We start from the raw sequence: 13219 nt of genomic DNA, 5'->3' as shown, positions 1-13219 counted from the left end.
TCACTATTTTCTATGTTTGCATGTGTGTATGTATATACATATAGAAGTGATATGTGTAACAGTAGCTCTTCCTTATTCTCAGGGGATATGTTCCAAGACTTCCAGTGGATGCCTAAAACCATGGAAGGTGCTGAACCCTATGCATACCATGTTTTTTTCCTGTATACACACAGTTATTATAAAGTTTAATTTAAGCTTGGTGCAGTGAAAAATTAACAATAATAACTAATAATAAAATAGAATAATTCCTGTAGTAAAAATTATGAGATTGTGGTCTCTCTTAAAATATCTTATTGTACTGTACTCACCTATTTTGGGCCTGCAGTTGACAATGAGTAATTAAAACTATGGAAAGTAAATTGTGAATAATGGGATGGTACTGTACGTATTTATAAATATGTCATTGGTTGAAGCAGCAAAACCCACAAGGAGTAGGTTATATTCTCCCTTTTAAAGAAACTCTAATGAAATTTTGTAGAAAGAAGAAAAACAGAAACAATTTCATAAAGCTAGAAAATTTAAATGAAATCTTTTCTCTCCACTACATCACATATGCTTTAATAAAGAAAACGAATGGTTTGTGAATTTGCCTTATACCTATAAATATAAGAAGAGAAGAGCTCTGAATCATAACTTGAATCTCAGTTAATGAGAGCTGTCTTGTTTTAAAGATATTTCAAATGTTCAGAATGCACATGTGTACTGGCTTTCAGATAGAAGAAGCTAAGCATGTTAATTACCTAAGTTTTATAGCCTATGGACAATGTAAACAGAATTACTACCCATTGAACCTTTTTTTCAAACTCATTATTTGTATTTCAAGAATGTTCTAAGTTATTTTTAAGAGCAAAATGATTTTTAATCATGTCAAATAATATAAGAGACTATTCACATATCAGGTGTCAAGAAATAGAAATACAGCCCTTTGCTTCTGGCAGAAAGAGAATCTAAAAGAAAGCCATACTCGTGCCTCATTAGTCACTCCTTGATATCTTTAGCACCATCAACCTTTTTTTTTTTTCCATTTATGTCATGGGAATTTACCAGTCAACCAGAATTGTCAAACCATGAGAAACTCCCTTTCCTCATTTTCCTATATGCCTCCGTGGAACACTTGGGAGCAGACTTAGTAACTACAGCCTTGTACTGAATTTTAACTACTGACATGAAAGTGAAAGGTACTATGCTGAGTCATTGTGTCCTTCTCCCTCTAGATTAACTCCATTTTTAGTCTCTGTTACATATGGTAAAATACCAAGCTGTTGAATCAGTAATCTTATGGAGTTACAGAAATTTCCTCACTGTTTTCATTTTAATTGAATTGAAAAGAACTTGGAAGTTTGAACATGGTGATGAGTCAGATGTCATGGTAAACCTTTAGCTGAAGAGAGAAATATATTTTCAGGGCTTACAATTAAAAGTATAACAATGGGTAACTCAATTCAACTGTATGTGTGCCTATCCAGAAGATAGAGGAAGGGTCATAAGTACCTTAGCACATTTATAGTAAACTAATTCTGTTAGAGTTTCTCCCTTGGATTTTTACACAAAGGAAATGTAAAATAAACAAACAAACAAACAAAAATTAGGCCTGGCATAGTGGCTCCCACGTCTGTAACCCAGCACTTTGGGAGGCCAAGGCAGGTGGATATCTTGTGGCCAGAAGGTTGAGACCAGCCTGGCCAACATGGTTAAACCCCATCTCTATTAAAAATACAAATATTAGCTGGGCGTGGTGGTGGGCACTTGTAATCTCAGCTATTTGGGAGGCTGAGGCAGGAGAATTGCTTGAACCTGGGAGGCGGAGGCTGTAGTTAGCTGAGATTGCACCACTGCACTCCAGCCTGAGCGACAGAGCGAGACTAGGTAAAAAAAGAAAAAAAAGAAAACAAAAAATTATTTTTCTTTCATTCTGATTTACAGTGGTTTCCTTAGTTTATATGTCATACTTTGTAGTTGTATTAATATTGCTTCTTCTTCCTCTTTCCTTCCTACTCTTTCCCTCTCTCTCTGTGTCTTTTTCTGTATCTCTCTTCCTTTCTGTATGATAAATCTCATGGGAAATTCCTCACCCCAAATACAAGGAAACTAAAAAGTTTGTGTAAAAATTGAATTGAAAGACAAAAATTTTTAAAAAGTAATATAAACTTTAAACTTTATTTCTCAACATAAGGGCCATCAAGCTCAATACACATTGTGAGAGATCATATCAGCCGTTTAATCCATCCCTAAAGAACTGACAGTCTTAGGAATTTAATGTCAATGCAGTCTTTTCTTATTAGCTTGGTGCAAAAGTAATTGTGGTCTTGCCTTTCAAAAAGAAATGGCAAGGTCGAGTGGGATGGCTCACGCCTGTAATCCTAGCACTTTGGGAGGCCGAGGAGGGCGGATCACTTGAGGTCAGGAGTTTGTGACCAGCCTGGCCAACTAGTTGAAACACTGACTCCACTAAAAATAAAAAAAATTAGCACTGCGTGGTGGCTTATGCCTGTAATCCTAGCTACTTGGAAGGCTGAGGCAGGAGAATCACTTGAGCATGGGAGGCGGAGGTTGTAGTGAGCCGAGATCGTGCCACTGCACTCCAGCCTGGGTGGCAGAGTGAGACTCCGTCTCAAAAAAAACCCAAAAAAGTAATGGAAAAACCGCAGTTAATTTTGCACTAACCTAATACATTGTTAACTGAAAAATGGATGCCCTTTACAGATTTGTTATGATTAGAAAACAAAAATAACTTAGAGCCAAATCAGAAGGGTTAAGGGGATGCTTAATGATTTCCCATAGAATTCCCACAAAATTACCCTTATTTGACGAAAGGAATGAGCATTGTCACGGTGGAAAGGGACTCTCAAATCGAGGTGTCTTGAGCATTTTTCTGCTAAAGCTTTTTCTTACTTGCTCAAAACACTGTGATAATAAGCAGATGTTATCGTTTTTTGGCCCTCCAGAAAGTCAAGAAGCAAAATGCCTTGAGCATCTGAAGAAAACTGTCTCCATTAGCTTTGCTCTTGGCCATCCTGTGTTTGCTGTCACTGGACCACTTCCAGGTCTTGGTAAGCATTGCTTTGATTGTGCTGTGTCTTCAGGATCATATTGGGAAAGCTATGTTTCATCTTTACTATCCAATTATTCAAAACAATGCTTCAGGACCTTGATTGACTTGTTTGAAAGTTCCATCAAAAGCTCTGCTCTTCTCGGCAGCTGATCTGGGGGTAACCATTTTGGCACCCATCAAGTAGAAAACTTGCTCTCCTTTAATTTTTTAGTCAGAATTGTGTAAGTTGAACTAACTGAAATGTGTATTGCATTGGCTATTGTTTTTGCTGTCAATCATCAGTGTTCTTCAATTAGAGCAAAAACGAGACTGAATTTTTCCTTGCAAGTTGATGTGGATGGTCTGCCACTTCAAGCCTCATCCTCAACACCATCCTATTCCTTCTTTTAAATCCACTTGTAAACTGCCTAGTTATTTGAAGACTGTCCCAATAAAGTTTTCATAAAGCATATATGATTTCACCATTCTTTCATCCAAGCTTCACCATAAATTTGATGTTTGTTTTCACTTCAATTTTAGCAGAATGTATGTTGCTCTGATAGGGACTATTTTCAAACTGATGTCTTATCCTTCCTAATGTTTCAGACTAGATCCTGTTGAGACATGTTATTAGAAGGTAGTATGAGTTTACTTTGATGCAAACATAATTTTGAAATCCATGCCTACTTTTTCGTAATATGCATTTTCCATGAATTTTTAAAAGTTCCCTCATATTTTCTTTAAAGTTTTCTTTTAAATTTTCTTCCCTCACATAATTCAAGTGCTAGGTTTAATGTATGTTGTGCCTCAATAGTGAGTGTTGATCGTGGCTAGCACCTTTTAAGCTCTGGAGAGCTGGCACTGAGGCAGCTGTAGGGCTTGGATAGGGGATGGCGGTTCACAGAGTGAGGTCAGCAGGTGTTTGCCATAACTATCATGAGAACAACTCCAATATAAATGTAGGTCCCAAAAGGAAGTAAAATGATTAGTTTTATTGATAGGTATTTATTGTAAGTGGCACATAAATCTGCGATTACAGGGGTTGGCAAGATTCCTTATTTTAAAATTCAATCACATATTTTACGACTTGTAAGGCACAATTTCTGTTGCCTTTGCCTTTCCTTGCTAAAGCCATAGCAATCACAATAACAGCAGCATACTGGCTCACGGGTTCAACTAATATAAAATACTTTGGAAATTGGAAAAAAAATTAAATATTAAGCCTCTGTGAGTATATTGTAATTTGGAACCATGTCTGTCTTGTTCACTGCTCTATCTCTAATGCCCTAGCACAGTACCTGGCTCATGCTTGGTACTTGATAAATATGTATTGACTGAATGAAGGACATTACCATCTTCTCCAGATTGCTGTGACTCCCACTATTTTTCTGTGATCTTATTATGTACTTAGGACTATCTCTGATTTCTCAAACCCGAGTTACATTTAACCAAGTTTTATTACTTTTATATTTTTACAAAGTAAAACTCAATTTACAAAGCTAGATAACTATATCCAAATGTAGCTAAAATATAATCTAATGATTGCTATGTTAGCATGATAATCAAAGTGCTAGGAGAGCATGGAGGAAGGAGTAATTATTCCACTTTGGAATTTCAAGGGATCTAGCACAGAGAATTCACCATTAAATCTAAGCCTTGAAAGGAAAGAATATGAGTATATGAAACGCATTATAGTAAACATGGCAAATCAAATACATGTGTTTCCCTTTTACAATCCTACATGAAACTTGAAAAAATTATAAGAAAAGAATGAAAAAAGATACATATATATATATTTCCACCTCCCCCTCAAAAAAAAAATCAGAGTATTAGAGCAGGGGCAATTGCATATAGGGGTTGTCAACACATTTTTGCACCAGAAGAAACAGCTGAAGGAAGTAATAAAGAAAGATGCCAATGGTCTACATGGATAGTGGGGTGCCAATGAGAGGTAGAGAGTTTTAGAGGATATAATTTTATGAGATTATTACAATAAAAATTAGAAAATATCTTTTTATAACATGTTTTCATTATGCTACACTTAAACTTCTGAATTTTTAAATGTTTAAGTAAAATTAAGAAATTTTGTGGAAGCAAAGATCGTTTAAGAGGACCATTTTCAAATTTTCATTAATATATATTTGCCAGGAGGTGGAAACTTCTTTGGGACAAAGAACATTATGGGGAAAAAAAACTAATTTCAGTTAACAGTTTTGACTTACAAGAATATTTTATCAATATAAATATGAATATGGTTTGATTTTGGAAATGTTATTATTCTGGTCATTGCTTAAATAAGAAACAAAATTATGCTTGTCTTCATTTATTGTGAAAGTTTACAATAAAATTCAAGACTACATTGCTAATGGCTAACAACCCATTAGTTTATAATCTTATTAGTTTATAACAACAAACATCTATGTCCTGTTCATGTTGTATGTAATCAGATACAGGTTACTTCGATCTGCTCTATATGTCTCCTTTCCCCAGAACCCAGGCTAAAGGAGCAGCCCTATTTTGAACATATTATTTTCTTATCAGAGGGAAAAAAGAAAGAGAACTGGTAGAAATTTTTAGTGTCTTCTAAGCTTCTGCTTATATACAACATATGCCATGTTTTCTCAAATACCACTTATCAAGTACATCACAAATCCATGACTATCATTAATGGGACAGAATACACTCCCCTCACAAGGCAATGAATAAGATGTGACGCTGAGCTGGGGTGAATCCTCCTACAGGGCATGGAAATTATACCTGAGAACTATAATACAATCTGCTACGCTATCCCTGATATAAAACCAAAACAACAAGTATACCACCAAATATTGTTCCAAATATTAGTCTGTGTTGCTTAGCATTATTAAAGAGGTTTGTCTACAACAAAAAATTATAGCACACTTCAAATGGGAAATATTTGGTGAAATCTTGTTGAAATCAAAATGAAGCATGAGTGGCTAGTATCATGATTTCATAAAACTGTGACTTTATACCAGAATGGAAAGACAAACTAAGTGGCAACACTTTCTATTCAGTAAGTTATTTATGCCTTTTAGTACATTTAATCATTGTTTTCTCTTGTCATGAAAGTATTCTACATTTACATTCTTATAATAGATAATTCATGGACATCTATCTACTGTGAATTGAATCACTTTTTCTGTTGCTCTTTTAAATTGATTATTACTAAGAAGCTGTTCTGAAATTTCATTACGTCTATTTTCTTCTCAGTTGATTCATTTAAAGTTATAAGTCCTCCAATGATGGGCTATAAGTGATTTTTCTTTGATTTTCAACATTTTGTTTAACAAATATATATTATATTAAAAGGGAAAGTCTCATTAGAAAATCTCTAGGGTCTTCTCTAGTTCAAGCATTGTATAAGTTCTCAGATGGCAGCAGCTTGAGCAATTCAGAATTCATATTATGAAAGATTAAAGGAAACCTTTGTATTTTAAATATCAAAGCAATTTTAGCCACAAAACCTAGCATAGACCTTGTCATTTAACATTAATTTAATTCTTTCCATTTGATACAGTTACTGGCAACAGATTAGCATCTTGATTATACTACAGGAACAGAGTAGAGCAAGGAATTAACTTATAAATTATGCTCAGGAACAAACAAATCAGCCAAATGTGGTGTGGAGAATGATTTCAATTATAGCTTAAGTATTACTGTCAATTGAGAATCAATCAACGTTGAAAATATTATTCTGTTTTGTGTTGCATATGGCATGGAAAGGCATTCCTATTATGTAGCAGGGAGTTTTAGATACATTTAGGATGAGACTAATGTGATACATTTGGAGAGTTCAATGTTTTATACTAATATGTTGCACTTCACTTTTTGAATAGCAGCAAGCCAGAAATAGAATATTAGGTAAATCCTTACAAAGTATCTGTACAAAACAATGAATTCCAACTAAATCGAGATGAGACTATTTTTAAAGTAATAATTGACTTTAGAACAGAGGAATGAGGGATAGACAACAATATGATTAATGGATGAACTATGGCTCACATGCAAAAATTAGGGTAGGAAGACTTCAAGGAAAAGGCAGTGTTCATTTCAAAGTGTGTTGCATCCCACAGAATCTTGCAAAGGGATGGGGGAGGTAATGGCTAATAACATTTATGCTAAAACTTTATTGAAAGGCTAGTAAATACCAGGCAGAATGCTACATTCCTTTATAAGCCTCATTTAGTCTAATCCTATCAACCTCTCTGTGAAGTACCATGATTTCTATCTAGTTTAGAAAATGTGAAAATTGGCTTAGAGAAGTAAAATAATTTGTCCAACAACATAATTTCAATCAATTTTGATTCAGTTTCATTAGATAGAAAAATTGTTTTGTTTATAGTTGTAAGACTGCTGCAGTCACATGAACTTTGATGAGAGTAAATGAAATCATACAGTTTATTAACTCCTGTAGGCTAGGCTTTTTATTTTTTTCTTAAAACTGTGGACTGAGCACGCATGTTACTCTCAACATACCTTATTGGAGTGATGGTGTAGTGAATCGATAGACCTATATGTTAACAATTTTTTGAAGTGAAAAATAGTGGAAAACAGATCTACAGAAAGATAAAACAGAGATTACTATAGCCTGCACTGTGAACAGGAGGGGGCTGCATTATTATTCGGTGGTGATCTTCCCTATGAAAATCAGTATAGAGAACAGGTTAAGAGCTAGGTACTGAGTATGAGAAATGAAATGAAGTAATTGAAAGTTTATCTCCAGAGAGGTTTCTTCAGTTGCTTCTCAACCCTTCACCAAGAGAGCCAAGCAGTCTGGTACTTATAACCAAAAAGGAAATAAAACCAAAATTACTTGGGGTCCTTTTTAAAAACAAGTCAGTTAATCAGAATGTGGCTCACCTTATTTTGATATATTTTGGCCTCTATGCAGACGAGCACTCTGATTTTTTTTTTTTTTTTGAGACCGAGTCTCACTCTGTCGCCCAGCCTGCAGTGCAGGGGCTCCATCTCAGATCACTGCAACCTCCGCCTCCCGGGTTCAAGAGATTCTCCCACCTCAGTCTCCTGAGTAGCTGGGATTACAGGCACCTGCCACCACACCTGGCTGATTTTTGTATTTTTAGTAAAGACGAGGTTTCACCATGTTGGCCAGACTGGTCTCGAACTGCCAACCTCCTGATCTGTCCACCTCGGCCTCTCAAAGTGCTGGGATTACAGGCATGAGCCATTGTGCTCGGCCCACACTCTGATGTTTAAACAAAGTGTATAATGCAGCAAGCCTGGAAAACATGTCAATTTTATTCAGAATTCCAGTCACTATTTCCTTTAAGGTAGAAACCCCTTAGCAAAGCAGAGCAATAGCAGAGGACTCTTAACCTGAACTTAGAAAAAGCAAGGGAGCCTCCTTAAGTATGAAAAAAGCCTTAAGAAACAACAGATATATAAGGAAATTTAGTATGAAAGAACAAAGCAAATAAAAAATAAAGTAATGGACCAGGAGGAAGCCAGAAGATAGAGTTTTATGAGTATTCAGGGTGAAAATCTCTTATAATATAGGGCATAGGCTAGACAGTATGAAAAAATATAAACAAGAAAGATGATTGATCTAGAAGTGACACCTTACTATGATGTTCTAGGCAAGGGTAACTGAAGAACAAATTCATCAGAAAAAAAAAAAGGAAAGAAAGAAAATGAGAGCCAGAGGGAGAGGGAGAGAGGAAGGGAGATGGAGGAGAAGAAATGAGTCATTCATGCGTAAGAAAGACACAAGTCTAGATCAAAGGGCCTGCCAAATGACATATAGAATATATATTTTAAAATTCACACCCCGATCTGATGTAAATTTTTTGAATGCACAAGAAAATAAGGAAAAACTAAAATTATTCAAATCAGGAGGAGGGTGGTGGTAGATAAAACATGTGTGACTTAGAAAGAAATAGTTTCAGATTATTATTAACACTGGACTCTAAAAAAAACTCAATAAATTTATGTCCAATGCACATGTACGTAACTAAAGCAGCTTCCAAGAGAACATATTAGTAAAGTGAGAGCATGCAACGCAGTTAAGTGTGAAAGTGTTTTAGAATGATCACTGTGCAGCTGGCTTTGGAAGTGGTAAGCCCAACTTAGGACAGTTAAGTTTTGAAAATAATGTGTTCAGGTATTTTTTTTATTCTTATTTTTCTTTTCTTATTCTTCTTTTCTTCTTTGAGGATCTTGCTCTGCTGCCCAAGCTGGAGTGCAATGGCAGGATCACAGCTCACTGCAACCTCTGCCTCCCAGGCTCAAGCAAACCTCCTGCTTCAGCCTCTCCAGTAGCTGGAACTACAAGCACACAGCATCACATCTGGCTATTTTTTGTATTGTTTTATAGAAACTGGGTTTCGCCATGTTGCCCAGGCTGGTCTTAAACATCTAAGCTCAAGCAATCTGCCTGCCTCAGCCTCCTAGAGTGCTGGGATTACAGCGTGAGCCACTGTGCCTAGCTGAAAAGGTTACAAAGAACAGGAGAGTTTCATTACTTAGCAAAACATGAAAGACTAAAATATATAAAAATGTTGTGGTTTCATGAATAAATTATGCATTTCTGATTCAAATATGAAGCAAACCAAAATCTGTTCTTATTTTGATCAACTAACTTAATAGAAAAGAATAAATGTATCTCCTTTTTGCTAAAATTATTATTCTAGAAAGGTCATATCAACCCATATCAACCCAGTAGAACGAAGTATGCAAATTATTCTGTAGTATATGCAAATAACATGCAAAATATTGTTTACCAATATTTATGCAATCACAAACAAATCATTTATTTATTTCCCTTTTATTGAGGCATAATTTATATACAGTGTATGTACAGATCTTAAGTGTAAGTTATATGAGTTTTGAAAATGTACATATGTATGTATATAACCCACATCCCTATTATGATGTAGAACATTTTAATTGCCCTAGATAGTTCTCTGGTGTACCTTCCCAGCAACTCTTGAGCTGTGCCCCAACCCTAGGCGACTGCTGCTCTGATTTCTACCATCTTTGATAAAAATCTGTCAATTTTGTTTATTCACCGTAGAGCTTTATTTTTAAAATGTCACACTATATATACCTTTTTGTGATTTTTAGTAAAATGTTTTTGAGATTTATACATGTGTGGTATTATTAGCTGATTCCTTTTTATTTCTAATAGTATTCCAATGTATGAATATACAATTTATTATGCATTCACCTGTTAATGGGTATTTGGGTACTTTTCACTTTTAAGTTATAATGAATAAAGTTTCTGTGAACACTTATTATCCACATTTTTCCTTATGAATATAGATTTTTATTTATTTTAGGTAAATACCTAGGGCTGAAATCTTTTGTGTCTTAATAGTATATATGTGCTTAATTAAAAAAAAAAACCAAAAAATTTTCCAAATGTTGATATGATTTTGCTTTCCCACCAACTGTATATGATAGTTTTTGTTGCCTCACAACCTTGACATTTGCTGTTGTCAGATGCTCTTAAGCCAATTTGGTTTGTAAGACAATTAGTAATATATTGTCGTTGTTATTTTCATTTACCTGATAACTGATAATTTTGATCATCTTTTCACATGCTTATTGGCCATTTTTATGTCTTTCTTTGTGAAATGTCTATACAAGGGTTTTGCTTATAGTTCTGTATTATTGCTTGTCTTTTTATTATTGAGCTGCAGAAGATGATAGATAGATGGAGAGAGAGGCAAATAGATTTAAATATCTAAGTTTTAGCACTAAAAGATGTTAATTCTACGTATTGCAAATATATTATCCTACTGTGGCTTTTTTATTTATTTTCTTAATGACGTTTTAGTGTGTTTTAAGCTTTGATGAAGTTAAATATACTTTGTCATGAGACACTATTCCTCAACATACTACTGGATTCAATTTACAAGTACTTCTTAAATACACTTGCATTTACGTTTATAGGTATGTTAGTACTTTGGAGAAGGGGGTTATATGTTTTTCAAGTTTCATACCAGGTTCATGCTGGTCTCCTGAATTGAGTATGGGAGAATGGAGTGTTCACCCTTTTTTTGTTTAGTGTTTGCGTAATATTGACATTATTTATTCAGTAAATGGCTGGAAATAATTCACCATTGAGGGTATCTGGGCCTTGACTATGTAAAAGTGTGTGTGATTTTGTGCACAGTGTGTGTAAAGCCTCCATAATTAGTTTTATTACAGTCATGCGTTGCTTAACAATGGAAATACATTCTGACAGGTATATTGTTAGGTAAAATTTTATCATTCCAACATCAAGGAGTGTACTTACACAAATCTCCATAGTATACTCTACTGTGTACCTAGGCTATCTGGTATAGCCTAGTGCTCCTAGGCTACAAACCTGTATAGTGTGCCAATGTCCTGAATAATGTAGGCAATTGTAACACAATGGTATTTGTATATCTAAACACATCTAAACATACAAAGAGTACAGTAAACATATGGCATAAAAGATTAAAAATGTTATACACCTGCTGGGGGCACTTACGGTAAATGGAGTTCGCAACACTGGAAGTTACTCTTGATGAGTCAGTGAGTGAGTGGTAAGTGAATGTGAAGGGGCAGGACATTAGTGTACACTACTGTAGACTTTATAAATGCTGTATACTTAGGCTATCACAAATTTATTAAATTTCTTTCTAGCAATATTAACCTTAGCTTATTGAAACTTTTTTATTTTGTAAACTTAATAATTTTTTAACTTTTTGACTCTTGCAATAACACTTAGTTTAAAGCACAAATACATTGTACACTTGTAGAAAAATATTTTCTTTCTCTATCTCCTTATTTTATACATTTTTTTATATTTTTAAAACTTTTATTTTTTATTTTATTTTTACCTTTTAAACTTTTTTCGTTAAAAATCAATATACAGCTGGGTGCAGTGGCTTAATCCTTGCACTTTGGGAGGCCGAGGTGGGAGGATCACTTTAGCCCAAGACTTCAAGACCAGCCTGGGCAGCATAGTTAAACCTCCTCTCTACAAACGTAAAAAAAAAAAAAAAAAAAAAAAAAAAAAAAAAGCCAGTTGTGGTGGCGTACACCTGTGTTCCACCTGAGATAGGAAGATCGCTTGAGCCCAGGAGGTCCAAGCTGATCATGCCACTGCACTTTAGGCCCTGGGTGACAGAGCAAGACCCTGTCTGAAAAAACAAAAATAAAAATAAAACAATAAAAACCAAGACACAAACATACACATTAGGATAGGCTCAAACAGGGCTACGATCATCCATATCACTGATTTACCTCCACATCTTGTCCCACTAAACGGTCTTCAAGGGCAAAACATGTACGGAGCTGTCATCTCCTGTAATAATAATGCCTTCTTCCGGAATACCTCCTGAAGGACCTACCTCAGGCTATTTTACAGTTAAAATTTTTTAAAATGTAAGTAGAGTAGTACACTAAAAAAACAATAAAAAGTATAGTATAGTAAGTGTGTAAACCAGTAACATCATTTATTATCTTTATAAAATATAGTGTACATAATTGTATGTGCTATACTTTCATATGACTGGTGGCACAGTATGCTTGTTTACACCAACACCACCACAAACATGTGAGCAATACATTGCCCTATGATATTATATGGCTACAATATCCCTAAACAATAGAAATTTTTCAGATCCATCATAGTCTTGTGGGACCACTGTCATGTACATGGTCCATTATTGGTCAAAAGGGTGTTCATGTGGTGCATGACTGTGCTTAATAGGTTTAGAAATTTTTAGGTTTTCAACTCCTTTTGTTGTCATAATTTGCAGGTTGTGATTTTAAATAATTATTTTATTTTATGTAAGTTGTAAAATTTGCTAGCGTAAAGTCGTTAACTTTATACTGCTAGTGTCTATTTAATATCTACAGATTCTGTAGTGAAGTCTCCTTTGTTATTCTTGATATTGATAATTTATGTTTTCTATTTTTTCTTGATTATTCTTATTTATTTATCAACTTCATTAATATTTTCAAAACTTAATTTTTAAAATGTTGATATTCTCTGTTCTTTGTTCATCTACTGTTTTAATTTTTTTGTTTTTATTTCTACATTTTCTGTCTTCTACTTATGTTGATTATAATTTGTTATTTGCTTTCTAACATTTTCATGTGGAAATATCATTGATGTTCTACCTTTCTGTTTTCTAATATACATCACAAATTTTCATGTTATGACTTCTT

At 34.5% G+C, this 13219-nt stretch overlaps 1 long non-coding RNA gene across 1 annotated transcript in view; it reads right to left on the bottom strand.

The window, feature by feature from the left end:
- Window positions 1–12348, bottom strand: part of LOC129534095 (uncharacterized) — a 110123-nt gene extending 97775 nt beyond the window's left edge. Inside the window, exon 1 of the long non-coding RNA XR_008680518.1 lies at window positions 12290–12348. This is a non-coding gene — a long non-coding RNA (uncharacterized lncRNA). The remainder of the gene's footprint in view (window positions 1–12289) is intronic.
- Window positions 12349–13219: the final 871 nt, after the last annotated feature.

Source organism: Gorilla gorilla, chromosome 5, assembly GCF_029281585.2.
Source record: "Gorilla gorilla gorilla isolate KB3781 chromosome 5, NHGRI_mGorGor1-v2.1_pri, whole genome shotgun sequence".
Lineage (NCBI taxonomy): Eukaryota > Metazoa > Chordata > Mammalia > Primates > Hominidae > Gorilla > Gorilla gorilla.
The sequence above is the reverse complement of the archived record's forward strand: the minus strand, read 5'-3'. Positions and strand labels throughout refer to the sequence as shown.